This window comes from Oryza glaberrima, chromosome 12, assembly GCF_000147395.1.
Source record: "Oryza glaberrima chromosome 12, OglaRS2, whole genome shotgun sequence".
NCBI classification, from domain to species: Eukaryota; Viridiplantae; Streptophyta; class Magnoliopsida; order Poales; family Poaceae; genus Oryza; species Oryza glaberrima.
Window position 1 is genome coordinate 16,056,938 of NC_068337.1, and position 16,196 is coordinate 16,073,133.

Consider the following 16,196-nt stretch of genomic DNA (forward strand, 5'->3'; position numbering starts at 1 on the left):
ATCATATAGGTTCTCGGTACAAAGATCAAGAAGGTTGCATAAAGATTGCAATAATGTTCCCCAACAACTATGATAATCATCAAGTGACAATTGTGACTCTAGTGTTAATTTTAATTTCCTTAGCTTGGTTAGCTTACTGACTTCATGAAGGGCCGTCACTTGTTCAGACTTAATCACTACAACTTTTTTTAGCTCTTCCAGGCTCTTCAATTGTCCAACAGTCGTTTCATCCAAAAATCTAGTGTCCTCATTGATAAATAGACAAGCTAGTCGTTGAAACTTTGTGTCCACATTGGTTAGTCTTATGTCCAGCGTTTCTAAATATTGCAGTTCTCCAATTTTTTCTGGGAGATAATCCATTAAATGTGAGGAGATACGCAGGTACTTCAGATGAAACAATTTTTCAACATTTGCAAAAAGGTCACCCATGCTGTCCCTATATACTAGGTCCAACACACGAAGAAACTTGAAATCAAATAAAGAAGTTCGCTCGGAATTTTCAAATATAGTAAGTGATCATACATGAGACAGATCCAGGCTTGTCTGTATGTTTACATCTTTTTCATTGCGGTAGTTGACTGACAGCCTCCGAAGCTTACACTCTATAGTGCATCCAGGCGCTGTAGAATCTAACGACGTGATAAAGTTCTCTTTAGTAGCCTTGCATTTGATGTAGCCGAGAATGATGTCATGAACTCGACATGCCTTTGCCTGACCATACTTTACACCAATAGGTTCAATCAGGCTTCTATTGATGAGATCATTAAAATACAACTCACCAGTTCTGTATGCACTTTGCCGTTGTCCCTCCTGAATGAATCCTTCAGAAATCCATTTAAATGTTGTTTCTTAATCTTATGATCTTCTGGAAATACACTCAGGTACATGAAGCAAGTTTTTAGATGGTGAGGGAGATTGAAGAAACTCTTGTAGGATCGAATCACAAGAACTAAACCAACCAGAGGGGGGGTGAATGGTTGATATACCCAAAAACCGAAAACTTTTAGCGGAAATAAAAGTTACCCTTGAAATCGACGGAGATCGGTCTGACCGAAGTTACCTTGCCGGTCTAACCGCTCGGATGCCGTCGGTCTGACCGGTATAGATCAACCGGTCTGACCGCCGAAGCTGCTCACCGCGCCTGTTGCCACCGCCGGTCTGACCGCCGGTAGATCGCCGGTTAGACCGCCGAAACCCGATAAACACAAATCGAAGAACTCTTAAAGTAGATGACGACTTTATTGATTCTCTCTGTGTTTACAAAGTGCACCAACAGCACTCCTTACAAAAATTTCGACTAAACTCGAAACCCTAACTCAAAACTCAACTCTATTGCTCTCTAAAGCGATACCGAAAAGCCTCACGCTCCCCCTCTATTTATACATGAGGTAGGCAGCCTCAAGCCACGAACCAAACTCATACTAGGAGTCCTAAACACCTTAGGAAACCCTCTAGCACAGGAAAGAAACTTTACATAACCAATCGTACCAAATTTGGACTCCTTCCAAATTCGACTCCGCATCCCCTACACACACAATAACTCCATCGTATGCCATATGGAATCTCCATCAACCACGTGCATCAACTCTAGCCTAAGTATCCCGCATGATCTCTGACCACCACGGACGTCGTCTTATCCCCAAGCCGACTCCCGGTCCATCACCGCAAATACTCTCCCGAGACATCGAGTCATCTACACATGGAACAAACAAAGAAACCATATTCCGAGACCAAGCTATCTCCAACTTGACTCATTAGCAGCAAACAATAGTATTACATACGTATAGTATCCATCTAGAAGCCATAATCATGAAATAAACTCGATATCCAAATAAACAACCCGAAACCGAAACCGACACAGTGTCGGCCGATCAGACCGTGGGCTGCGCCGGTCTGACCGCGCATTACACGCCGGTCTGACCGGCTACCAGAGTCCGGTCTGACCGGTCACATAAAATGACGATCCTGCGATTACCTGAAAATCCAATCATCTCCAAAACCACTTCGTGAATAAATTCTAAATATCAAAACCAATAATCTCCGATGCCAATTGTTCATCACAGAATAATAATCAAAAACACCTTTGATTTTACAATCTCCCCCTTGATGAACACATTGGCAAACCCATAAAAATGTTTTGGTGTTTGGAAAAATAAAAACAAAAGTGGTAAAAAGCATACTTCGTACAAACGTACACATCGTACTCAAAAATCCAAAAGAAAACTTCTCCCCCTTTTTAAAAGAAAGAAAATCCCAATTGAACCAAAAACATGCTCTTCTCAACAACTCCGAAAATTCACCTTGCTTCTCCCAAAAATCCAAAAATTTTCACATTACTTCTCCCCCTTTTGACAATGATTTTATCAAGCATAGGAATTATGTTCATGAATGTTCAAGAGCATAGCATACATATAGCATATCAAGTCATGTGTTGCAATAAAAAGAAGATGAACCCATCTATAACAGAACAAGCATGCATTAAAGTATAACCATGAACCAAAGATTTTACAATTAAGCTTGAATCAATAATCAAAATTCATGATTTCATACAATTTATAATGCAACATCTTTACAAGCACATAGGTTAAAAAATAAATACTAAACACATATACCTATTGCATTTATCACTCTTTCTCAAATAACCTTTAGCACAAAATAACCAAGAGAATTTTTTTAACCTTTTCTTTTCTTGAGCCTTTTTGCTCATATTTTTCTCTTTTATTCCGGGTACGTCCCTGTCGTCAAGACTGTTACCAGGGATTCGGTACCCTTTACTTTGCTCACATCGAATACGTCCTTGTCGTCAAGACTGTTTACAAGGATTCGGTATTCATTTTTTTTTTCATATTTTTATTCTCTTTTTCACAATGAGCAATTAAAGCTATTTGAGAAATAACAAGTCAATAAAGCATATATATAGAGCATTTATAAATCAAACCATATGCTAGCATTAACATTGCATATTTCCTTAATTCAAGTATAGAATTTAAGTGTCATGCATCATCTCCCTTAAAAGCAAAATCTAAATCTCATGAAAAGACTAGAATACATACAAGCTATGCTAGAGACAAATAAACCTTCAATGTATTGCTAGCATGCACAAGAAAATACCATATGTATAAACAAAGCTCTCTTTTATCAATTTTTCTCATTGTCATATTATTGCTTGATAAAACCATGAGGTACAAACTCCCCCTTAAACCATGCCAAAAGGATGAATTACGCCCAATTCACCACGAAGAAAAGCAAAGCGATTAGAATCCAAAGGTTTAGTGAAAATATCAGCAATTTGCAACTTTGTGTCCAAAAACTGCAATTCAACATCTCCCTTCTCAACATGATCCCTCAAAAAGTGAAAACGAATATCAATGTGCTTTGTGCATGAGTGTTGAACAGGATTCTTAGTAATATTGATAGCACTAGTATTATCACATAAGAGATGTACTTTCTCAAAAGTAAGATCATAATATTTCAAAGTAGATAAAAGCCAAAGAATATGTGAACAACAACTAGTAGCAGCAACATATTTAGATTCAGCAGTTGATTGAGCAACACTAGATTGTTTCCTAGAAGACCATGCAATCAATGATGTACCAAGAAAATGACATGTTCCACTAGTACTTTTCCTATCAATTCTACAACCTCCAAAATCAGCATCGGAATATCCACTTAAGCATATAGAAGATGAAGTAGAATACCAAATTCCAAACTCAAGTGTATGATTCAAATTCCTCATTATTCGCTTGTCCGCTTGACGACGTGAAGCACGTGGAGAAGCTTGAAAGCGTGCACACAAACACACAGCAAATTGTATGTCTGGCCTAGAAGCAGTTAGATACAACAAAGATCCAATCATACTTCTATACTCTTTTTGATCAACAGCTTCACCATCTTCATCAGGATCCAACACAGCTGTAGAACCAATTGGAGTTGAAATTGGCTTGCAATTTTCCATCTTGAACCGTATCAAAAGATCCTTCGTATACTTCGTTTGATGCACAAAAGTACCTCGAGGTGTTTGCTTATTTTGCAATCCCAAAAAGTACGATAACTCACCCATCATGCTCATCTCAAATTCCTTGCGCATAGTCTCAGCAAAATCTACAACCAAAGTGTGAGTCGAACAACCAAAAATGATATCATCCACATAAATCTGAACGAAAAGTTGATTATCACCATGCTTAAGAACAAAAAGCGTTTTGTCAACCTTTCCCATTGTAAAACCTTTCGCAAGCAAAAAGTTCTTAAGCCTATCATACCATGCCCTAGGAGCTTGTTTCAAGCCATACAAAGCTTTAGACAATTTAAAAACATGGTTGGGAAAATCAGGATTTTCAAAACCTGGTGGTTGTTTGACATAAACTTCTTCCTGTATAAAACCATTTAGAAAAGCACTTTTCACATCCATTTGATACAATTTAAAACCTTTTGAAGCAGCAAAAGTCAACAAAAGTCTAATTGCCTCAATTCTAGCAACAGGAGCAAAAGTTTCATCAAAATCCAAGCCCTCAACTTGAGTAAAACCTTGAGCAACAAGTCTAGTTTTATTTCTCACAATCAAACCATCCTCATTTTGTTTATTTTTGAAAACCCACTTGGTTCCAATAATAGTATGTCCAGAAGGTGGTTCAACTAAAGTCCAAACTTTGTTTCTCTCAAAATTTTCAAGTTCTTCATGCATGGCGTTAATTCACGATTCATCAGTTAATGCATGTGACACATCTTTGGGTTCAAAAGAAGCAACAAATGCAGAATTTGCACAAACATCATGAGTCGTTACCTTAGACCTTGTAGTCCGCTCACCTATATTACCAATGATTTGTTCCGGTGGATGTCGTCGTTGAATGTGCAAAGGAGCAGCAACTTCTGAAGTTGATCCACGTTCTGTATCAGTACTAGTCGAAGTAGTAGTTTCCGGAGGACCATCTCGAACAGCATCAATAGAACCCTCAGCCGACGACCTTGGCCGGTCTGACCGCTCCTCATAGGCCGGTCTAACCGGAGGTGTGCCGGCGGTCTGACTGGCCTGGCGCTCGGTCTGACCGGCCGAGCCGACCTCGTCATCATCGTTGTCGTTGTCGCTCTCGTCTTCAAAAATACGACCATCCTCCCCCTGAACCTGTGACAGTGTACCTGCAATGTCGGGTCTAGTACCTGGACTAGCCTCATCAAAAGAAACTTCGCAAGTCTCAACTATTTTGTTAGTCCCCAAAATAAGTACACGATAGCCACGAGTATGTGCGGGGTAACCAAGAAACAATCCATTGGTAGAACGTGCCTCAAACTTATCCAAATTTCCAGATTTCAAGACAAAGCACTTGCAACCAAAAACACGCAAATGTGAAACTTTGGGTTGATGTCCAAATCGAAGTTCATAAGAAGTTTTTCCAAGTTTTGATCTCAAGAAAACTCGATTTGAAATATAACAAGCAGTGTTAATCGCCTCAGCCCAAAATTTTCTAGGAGTTTTATACTCATCCAACATCGTTCTAGCCATCTCAACCAAAACACGATTTTTCCTTTCAACAACACCGTTTTGTTGAGGAACACGAGGAGAAGAAAATTCATGTTCAAGACCTCTTTCATTGCAAAATTGTTCAAATGAAGCATTTTAAACTCTCCACCATTATCACTTTGAATTCTTTTCAAAGAACCAGGAAATTCAACATCCAATCGAAGAAACAAACCACGAAAGTGTTGAAAAGCTTCGTCCTTAGTTGCCATAAAGAAAACCCAATAATATCGAGAAAAATCGTCAACAATAACCAACACATACCACTTTCCTCCAACAGATTGCACTCTAGCCGGACCAACAGTGCCCATGTGTAATAGTTGTCCCGGTGCATCCGTCATCACAGAAACAATAGGAGTATATGAAGTAGAAACCAGCTTAGCATGACGACACGGTGTACAAACCAAATCAAGATCTTTCTTAAGTTTAGGCAAACCACGAACAAGATCCAAACCACTTAACCTAGTGAGATGATCAAAACCAACATGTCCAAGTCTACGATGCCAAAACATCACATCTTTATTAAACTTAGCAACCAAACATGTTATCACAGGTGAAACAGGATTTTCAAAATCAGCTTTAAACACTCTTCCATAGCGAGAAATATTCAACACAGAATCACCACAAGAATCAAAAACTTTACTTCCAGTTTTCTTAAAGTGAACCTCAAAATTTTCATCAACAATTTGTGAAACTGAAAGCAAATTGTACTTTAAGTCCTCAACCAAAGCTATATTCTTCAATTCAAATTCAATTCAAAAATAATTGATTCAGTCTTAGATGCCATCTTTATCACCGGTCATGTGCTGCGAACAACCGGAATCCATGATCCACACGTTCTCCTTCCTTGCCACCAAAGCCTACACACAAGCAGAAGTTGAAGCCTCAGTACTGGGGGTTAGATGATAATAAAAATTTAGGAATCCAGTACTGAGACACACGACCAGAAGATCCAATAGGCATATATCCACGTGCAAAATCAACTTTAGAATTTTCAGAAAAATTCCTCCGAGGCCGGTCTGACCGAGGTACAGTGGCCGGTCTGATCGCTTCTGTACCGCCAGTCTGACCGGCGCACGGTTTGACCGACACTCAGTAGCTGGTCTGACCGGTCGCCGGTCTGACCGCGGGACCCACTACGGTCTGACCGGTTTCCTCGAGGGAAAACCAGATTTTTGCCACTTTGATTTTACAAAAGCAATCTCTCTCTCCTTTTTCTGTTTATGAGCTAATCTGAAACAAAAACCAACAATATGTCCATCTTTGCCACAAAAAGAACAAGTATATTTTTCACGATGATTAGACACATTGGAAGCATTAGAAGATTTAGCAACACAAGCAACAACAGGAGATTTTGCATGCACAACATTGGATTTTGAAGAAGATACACTCATAGTAGACATGATACCAGCAGATTTAAACACAGTTTTGTTAGTATCAGGTTTAACCAAAATCTCACCACTTCTAGCACCAACACCTAACACAACAGGAAGATGTCTAGAATTATGAGCATAAGGATTAAAACCTAAACCACGGTTATGTGTGCTAACCTTTGATTGGTCCAAAATCATGTTGAGGTTCTTTTTACCATCTGAAAATCTTAGCAAAGAATTTTTCAAATAAGAAACCTCCTTTTCCAAATTAGCACAATTTTCATAATCTACCATGACACCTGTGCTTTTACGACATTTAGGGCAAGAAACCACTTCATTGTTTTTCACAACATCTTCCATATACTCAACACGACCTAAAGGATCTTTCAATTTCAATTTATTCAAATTACATGTTGAGCAATCTAAAACATTATGAGGTTGTTTTAACTTTTTAGCAGAAATCATGTTAAACATCAAACTAGCATGAAAAGCAATTTGATATTTTTGCAACAACTTTTTAGTTAAAAACAACTCATCCAAAGTGCGTGTGTGCAAAGCAAAACTACAAGCAAGAGAAGATCTATTTTTCAAATCATGTGCAGCATTAACATCTCTAATTTTTGAAATCTCATTCATTAAAACCTCACAATTTTCACAATCATCATCATTAGGAATAAGAGATTTTAATCTAGCAATTTCAGATTTAAGAGATTCAATGATAAATTCCTGTTTTCTATACATCTTCTCACACTTCTTATTTTTTGCACTCAAAATATAAATAGCTTCCTCAAAAGCACTCACCTCATTATCTTCATACTCTCTGTCAGATTCACCACGCGCCATGAAGCAAACATCGGAGATGTTCTTTCCCTTATCATCATCTCCACTTTCACCATCTACATCACTTAGTGGCTCGAAGGCGGCGCAAACTTGTTGAAAAGCCTTCCTAAGATTCTCCATCTTCCTCCCTTGGTATGAACCCTTCGACTTGTTGTTGTTGGGCTTGTTGTTGTTGGTCTTCTCACCATCTTTGTCTTCTCTTTTGCCTCTCCCAAGCTTACGACAATTTGAACGAAGATGATCAATTGAACCACATTCAAAGCAACAATTTGGACTGCCTCTTTTCCTGTTCCTGGCATTATTCATAGCTCGAGCAATTCTGTTAGCAACCAAAGCCAAATCCTCCTCCTCGATTTGTTCGAGTTGATCATCGGATGTGGCATTAAAAACAGCAAGAAAAGACGACTTAGATGAAGAAGCATCAACATCCAAAGAGGAAGAAAAAGAAACCAAAGCATTCGACTTAGAATCAACTTTTCGAGAAAGAACATTCATCTCATGTGTTTTCAATTTTGAATAAAGTGAATCCAAAGTCAAAGTAGACATGTTAACCGACTCTTGAATATATGTAACTTTCATCTCCCAAATAGACATGTCAAGACCATTCAAAAAGTGGCGAGAAACCTCAGATTATGGATAATTAGCATCATAAGAAGAATCAACAGATCTAAGATCACTCAAAATTTTATTAAATTGAGAAAGATAGTTATCCAAAGCTTCTCCAGATTTCATCTCAAATTTAATATACTCCTTTTTGAAAAGATCACGACGAAGTTCTTTAATATTATTTGTTCCTTGATGAAAATTACTCAAAGCAGTCCAAATCTCATGAGCAGTTTGAAGATGAGCAACACGATCATAATTCGAACAAGAAATACCACTCAAAAGAATATTGCGAGCTTTACAATTTTGTTCAAAAGTAGTTTTTTCAGCAGCAGTATTAATAACTTCAGGAATCACATAAGGATGAGAAACTTTTCTCCAAATATCATAATCTTCAGCCATAATATAAAATTGCATCCTACTACACCAATGAGAAAAATCCTTTCCATCGAAAACATGTGGCTTAGTTGAAAACCTAGCGGGAGTAGCCATGGCAAAAACTCTAGATCGATAAAAATCTAAAGAAGAAAACAAGGCTCTAATACCACTTGTAGGATCGAATCACAAGAACTAAGCCAACCAGAGGGGGGTGAATGGTTGATATACCCAAAACCCGAAAACTTTTAGCGGAAATAAAAGTTACCCTCGAAATCGACGGAGATCGGTTTGACCGAAGTTACCTTGCTGGTCTAACCGCTCGGATGCCGTCGGTCTGACCGGTATAGATCAACCGGTCTGACCGCCGAAGCTGCTCGCCGCGCCTGTCGCCATCGCCGGTCTGACCGCCGTGCTCCCACCGATCTGACCGCCGCTTGCCGCCGGTCTGACCGCCAGTTAGACCGCCGAAACCCGATAAACACAAATCGAAGAACTCTTAAAGTAGATGACGACTTTATTAATTCTCTCTGTGTTTACAAAGTGCACCAATAGCACTCCTTACAAAAATTTCGACTAAACTCGAAACCCTAACTCAAAAGTCAACTCTATTGCTCTCTAAAGCAATACCGGGAAGCCTCACGCTCTCCCTCTATTTATACATGAGGTAGGCAGCCTAAAGCCACGAACCAAACTCATACTAGGAGTCCTAAACACCTTACGAAACCCTCTAGTACAAGAAAGAAACTTTACATAACCAATCGTACCAAATTTGGACTCCTTCCAAATTCGACTCCGCATCCCATACGCATACAATAACTCCATCGTATGCCATATGGAATCTCCATCAACCACGTGCATCAACTCTAGCCTAAGTATCCCGCATGATCTCTGACCACCACGGACGTTGTCTTATCCCCAAGCCGACTCCCGGTCCATCACCGCAAATACTCTCCCGAGACATCGAGTCACCTACACATGGAACAAACAAAGAAACCATATTCCGAGACCAAGCTATCTCCAACTTGACTCATTAGCAGCAAACAATTGTATTACATACGTATAGTATCAATTTAGAAGCCATAATCATGAAATAAACTCGGATATTCAAATAAACAACCCGAAACCGAAACCAACACAGTGTCGGCCGGTTATACCGCGGGCTGCGCCGGTCTGACCGCGCATTACACGCCGGTCTGACCGGCTACCAGAGCCCGGTCTGACCGGTCACATAAAATGACGATCCTGCGATTACCTGAAAATCCAATCATCTCCAAAACCACTTCGTGAATAGATTCCAAATATCAAAACCAATAATCTCCAATGCCAATTGTTCATCACAGAATAATAATAAAAAACACCTTTGATTTTACAACTCAGGGATAATATATTTGACATTGTCTCTGCATTAGGATCCCTTGCAAGTCCAGAACCAATAGCATTAAGTACCCTACGCCATTCATCAAATTCATGCTGATCTAATAACAAGCTAGATATAGTAATGATTGCCAATGGTAGGCCACCACATTTTTGTAATATCTTATCCAGAACATCTTCGGTATGAGGATAATGTGAATTTTCATAATCAAATTCTCTTTTCAAAAATAACCATTTGGAGTCATCGAAACTAAGAAGCTTCATCTCATAAATATAACCATCTTGAGAAGAACAGCATGATGCAACTGTAACGCTTAGTGTTGTAGTCATTATTCTGTTGCCTGCATTATTGTTCAATAATGCAAGGTTGATAATTTTCCATGCTTTTGCATCCCATAAATCATCAATCACAACAATGTATCTGTCACAAGATTTTTACATAGATTTAGTAATTCGTTCTTGAAGGCCACGAAGTTGATAATAATCGAAAATTTTGGCAATATTAACAGTGGTTAGCTAAGAAAATGCTAACAAATCAAATCATTACGATAAGAACTGGAGAATTGAAATGGAAGATTTGAGTGTGATGGATTAGATAGAGAGATGGCTCACGCATAAGATGATCACCAATATTTGGACAACGTCTGCAAGATAAATAAGTTTGTAGACTCAAATATAATAGTTCTTATTTAATACTTCTTGGATCGCCACAATCACCAAATAGTAACCGAGGAAACAAACAAAGAAGCTTCCCACCTTCATTTTAAGAAGAGTAAATTCAGAGAATCGCATATTTTGTCACTGAATTATCATGTTGTTACAACATTAGTGACATATTTCAGTTTGTTGCAATGATAATGGAGAAAATTGTCACAAAACCGCAACTTCATGCAGACCCCCAAGTTACTTTCACATGGGGCCCACATGTCATAGAGGTGGTAGCCAGCGAGGGACAAGTTAGCACATGCATTGTAGTGGCATGCTGTGTCGGCAGCTGCTAAGCCCACCACTGTGCTATCTACCCATTTGGCTACACAGTCGCTTATATTTCCCTTGTCCGATGATTTAGAACTATCCGCTATATTAGCATCAACCTCATCAATATTTTCTAATTTTAGTTTTGTTCCTCTATCTCTAGATTGATCACAAGCAAACCATGTAGACAAACTTTGGCAATGATGATATGGAGAATTTAAACATTTTACTATTGCCAATAAGAAGTTTAATCTCGCCAATCAACCCCTTAGAGTTATTCATGACAATATTACTAATGCATGAATTATTTTTAGATACATTAAATTGGGAAATAAGTAGATTACCTGTAAATGGTACCTTGCCTGTTGTGTTGGAGAAGCGTGGTGATTTCTTCACATGAACAATGTCTCGCTTAGCCATGTGATGGCCCTCCAACGTCTTCTCCGTGTTCTCAAGGTCTCGTGCTCCACCGATTTGATGCTCATCAACTTCCTTGGCACAAAATTCATCCGGCAGAACAAAAGGTTCTTCAATTTCAGAAAACTCAATCATAGGTACCGTCTTTTTCTTAGCCGATAATCCTACATTATTCGGCTTTTGTTCAAGTACAAAAGTTGGTTCTGACCTTTTATTTAAAACATAAGCATTTAACCTCTTCATCATGTCCCTATATATTTCTTCTTCAAGGTTCTTTCTCTTGAAACTAAATTCTTGAAACTAAATTCCTCACGAAATTGCTCCCTAGCCGAACATGCTAATTTAATGTCATCATTTTGAAGCCTATGTTCAGCTTTATGCATTAGCTGTACATATGACCCATTCTGTTTAAAACTATTTACATTTGATTTCGGCAATGGAGAATAACTAATGCCGAAATCTGGCTGAGTTGGGGATAAATTGTACACTGTGGAATTTTGTGGAGTTACATGCATGCTTAGTGAGTTGTCATTAATTTGGCTATAACTATTGGTAGAATAACAAGCTGAATTATGAACATTATATCATTATAGTCTATTATATTGTGATCCATTTCACCAGCTTCCCAAAAACGACAATAAAATTGATGCTCTAACTGAGACCATGTATGAATAGAATTTGGCATAAGCATGACAAACCAAATAAGAGCATCACCAGACAATGATAGGGGAAATAATCTTAATTTCAAAATATCATTAGAGTTAGCTTCACCACAATGCACAAGAAACTGTCCCATGTGTTCTATTGCTGTCCTACAATCTTTTCTAGTAAATTTAACAAAACAAGGCACATAGGGACATGGGACTAAATCAAACTCATCAGGATATGGCTTTCGGTAGGTGCCCGCTCTTCCCATAAGCTCCATCCGAAAGTGCTCCCTTGTTACACTAGCCAATCGATCATATGTTTGAACATGAGAAGTATTTGATGCAACACACAATGGCTCATAGCGACTGGCTAAATGACTAGCATATTCATATCCATTATTTATCGGCATACTTTGTTGTGTGGTCATATGTTGTGAAATAGTTGCCGATAAATTAAAAGGTACATATGCATATTGTATATAGCTAGCATTATTACAAGCTAAATCATTTAAATTATTTCGCATATATAGGCTGTGGCATATTCCTATTAGCATCAAATTCACAATTTAATGATCTAGAATAATTATTTAAATCATCAATAGCCAATGCAGTATAACCACTTAAATTAGGTCTAGCAACATCTATATGAGAATTCGTGGCACATATTAAATTATTCGGAGAATTAGGCGTCGTATTTGCAAACTGTACCTCGTGATTGGTGTATACATGTTGCTCTACAGCGCTCTGGTACAGCTCCATGCATTTTTCAGCAAGTCTTGACTTTTCCTGGTGAAAGATTGCTGTGTATACCTAGCGAAATTCCGGAGATATTAACTTGCACGTACCGATCGAGAGTCTCCTGTGTTTCTTGCTTTGCGTGTGGTTTTCCCAATTCCAGGAAAACTGATATCTTCACCTAACTGTGCCTAGATCAGTGTGGATTCCGCGCGGCAATGACCAACCACGTCACCAATCAAATTAATCAGATAAACTTAAGCGCTGGAGATGAATATCAGATCGATTACGGCCAAAAAATTTGACGACCAAAAACAAACTAGCAGATCAAAATATTCGGCAGTACTACAGCCAAATAGATCGATCCTGGCGGATTGATTTCGGTCAAATTAATATGACCGAAATTATTTTCCCCAGCGGAATCATCAAAATATGTTGACGCTTTATTAGTCAACACAAGATCACCTAATGATTTGCAGTGTAGACAATAGAGTCGTCAAAATTGATAGATCAAAACCGGCTAGTGAAACCGATTTCAAGATTAATTCACTTTCGCGGAATCAAGTGACTAATTTACAAGCAAATTAGCAAAGAAGATAAATATCGTACTTACGTGACGATGAACGACTAGTTTCCGAGCAAACTAGCAAAGGATAACCTTCTCGCTTTCGTTGAGAAGTAGGACAATTTTTCAGCGCAAAACGATAAAGATTAACCAAATTCTAGGTTGTTAGAACTCAGCCATGAAAAGGAAATAGAAAAGAACTGAAAAGTAAAAGAGATGAATAGCAGATTGAAATTGTTCAGGGTTCCTCAATTGACCTAAAACTCTAATATATATAGAGGTACATGTATTCGGCCCTGTACACACGAACAAACTTGCACGAATCCTCCGGCCGAGTACGATCATATCTTAACAAAACTACTGCCAAAAATATTTATCTAAACCTCCCTAATATAAACTAATCTGCTAATTAATATGGTATACAATCGGATGCCAAATCCAGACCATGTACATGGTACAGAGCAACAAAATGGCAAGTGATCAGTCCCATCTCGGTTACCTGCTGTGGGATTTCGCTTCAACCTGCATGCATCCAGTCCCAGTCCACGACTCCAAGTATAGAAGCCAAGCACACATGCATGATCAAATGATAAAATTACCCTCCAATTTACATGGACAACCATCCAATGTATCGCAAATTTCCGCGCAAGTAAACTGAGTTAATTTTCCAAGAAAAATCATTAGACCATTACACAAATAATTTGGCCCGCTCAAGTGAAATCAACTATGAGCCAAATTATGATGTAAACAATATGGTCCGATTGAAACACCACTCATACTTGGTCATTGCACTCGAGTCAACACTCATCAAGCTTCAAAAGAGCTAAGGGCAACACGAGAGGGTCGTTTGCCCTAACCTAGAATTGGTTAATTTTGATCCGTGCATCGGCTGAGCGGTATTCCAGCCAAATCAGATCACCACAGTGTAGCTGGACCAAAGTGGTGGGCTGAGGGCTGACGTGGCATGCCACTAGAGTGTACGTGCTAATGTTTCATGTAAGAGTAAATTTCAGATAACTGCAAGCTATTTTATACAATCTATAAGCTAAAACAAACATAACCTAATATAATTTCACTATGGTTTGCGAACGATAGTAGCAGATATAGTAGTCAAAGCTAGATCTTAAACCATTTCGAAACTAAAAAACACCATTTATTTGCGTGTATCCTATAGATAAGAAAGTCGTTAATGTTTACCTAATTAAGATATACACATCTCATTTGCATCACGAAATAGTATTTGTAATTTCATTCCACAGTTACCAAATCTTTTTATAGGGTATTAATTCGCATGCATGCATATATATTATCATTGATAATATAACCAGGCTTACCTTTTATTCTTGAGATGCTCTCGGAGTATATGAATGAGTTTCTTTTCATCATTACCAGGCGGAGTATATGAAGAGATCCCTACTCCTTCAGCAGTATCGTTTAAGACCTTCTTCATATCAGGGCTTTGTGAAACTGACACAAAAGCTGCACAAGAAAATTGGCTTCGAATTGTGTCATAGACTTGGTTTGCAAGAGTAGTCTTACCAAGACCTCCACAACCAACAATAGAGACCACTTTTAGAGACCCTTTCATCTCCATAGCTAGCAGCTCAATGATACACTCCTTAGGACCGTCGATCCCCACAAGTCTACCAACCTCTTCGTAGAATGCCGGCAGCCTGGGATCAATGCCAAAAGTGCAAGAGTTGTGTGCTAATTGATCAAATTATACCTCTTGTGCCTCTCGCTTGCCTCGATTGCACGGATCCTGAGCTCTTCGATCTCATTGGCAATCTAATGGCGCACCTTCAGTTTCTTCAACTTGCGGAAGTATTTCTTGAATCCCATCCTTTTCCCATCATGCTCATGGTCAACACGAGACATGAAGTCATCGATGCAATCTTCTAGGTCATAGGCTAGCTCGCGTAACTTGTCCCTCCAGTTCCTCATTTCTGGGTTGAGCTGCTGGTCAGAATCTGCGAGCATCTCGAGTGCGGCACTCATGGTGCTCAACTCATCTCTCAAGAACTTGATCTGCTTGCGCACGCCTTTGAGCTTGGCATACTCTTCGCCCAGAAGCTTGGTGAGCTTGGATAGGAGGGGTTTCATCACCCCCGTGGTAACACCCACAACAGCTGTTGTTGTAGCCATTTTTTCTCATCTGGTGAGCTCCCTGGTGTGAGTTAGGTGCTGTGGCCTGTGGGAGTGGACTGATTTCAGATCGTGTATATGGCATCGGCTATGCCGCACAGCCAACCACTGTCTGTTTGGTTGGAGGGAGTTGGTGATGAGGAATGGGAGTTTATTATATCTGGGAGTTTAAGTCTGTAATTTGGTTGGAAGACTTGAGAATTCGAGGGGGTTTGGGATGGGGAATTAAGGGGTCCAACTCTCACTAATCTCTTACTTGGGGGAGGCCTGTTAATTCGTGAGACTTGGAGGGAATTCGATGTCAAACCAACCAAGGGATGAGAACTAAAAATGTAAGTCCCATGACTAATCCCACCATCAACTCCCTTCTTCAAACTCCCATTCCTCTTTCCTTCTCTCGCCAAACAGGCCGAGCCAACGCCTGTTTTTTTGAGGAAGAAGAGTACCTTGGAGCCAGCACTGGGTAAATTGTTTTCTGTCCTCTAGATCCACGCAAAATAAAGAATTGTCAAAGCTAATTATCTTTGGTAAACGATATTGTACATGCATTGCACACTGCCATGAAAACCGATTGCTCCTACATGAAGGCTCTTGACGATCTATCAATTAATAATGTGAGTCAGCACATCTTG

General features: G+C 39.1%; 1 pseudogene; it reads right to left on the bottom strand.

Moving 5' to 3' along the window:
- Nucleotides 1-516: 516 nt before the first annotated feature.
- On the bottom strand, nt 517-15,581 carry LOC127756324 (disease resistance protein RGA5-like; annotated as a pseudogene).
- Nucleotides 15,582-16,196: the final 615 nt, after the last annotated feature.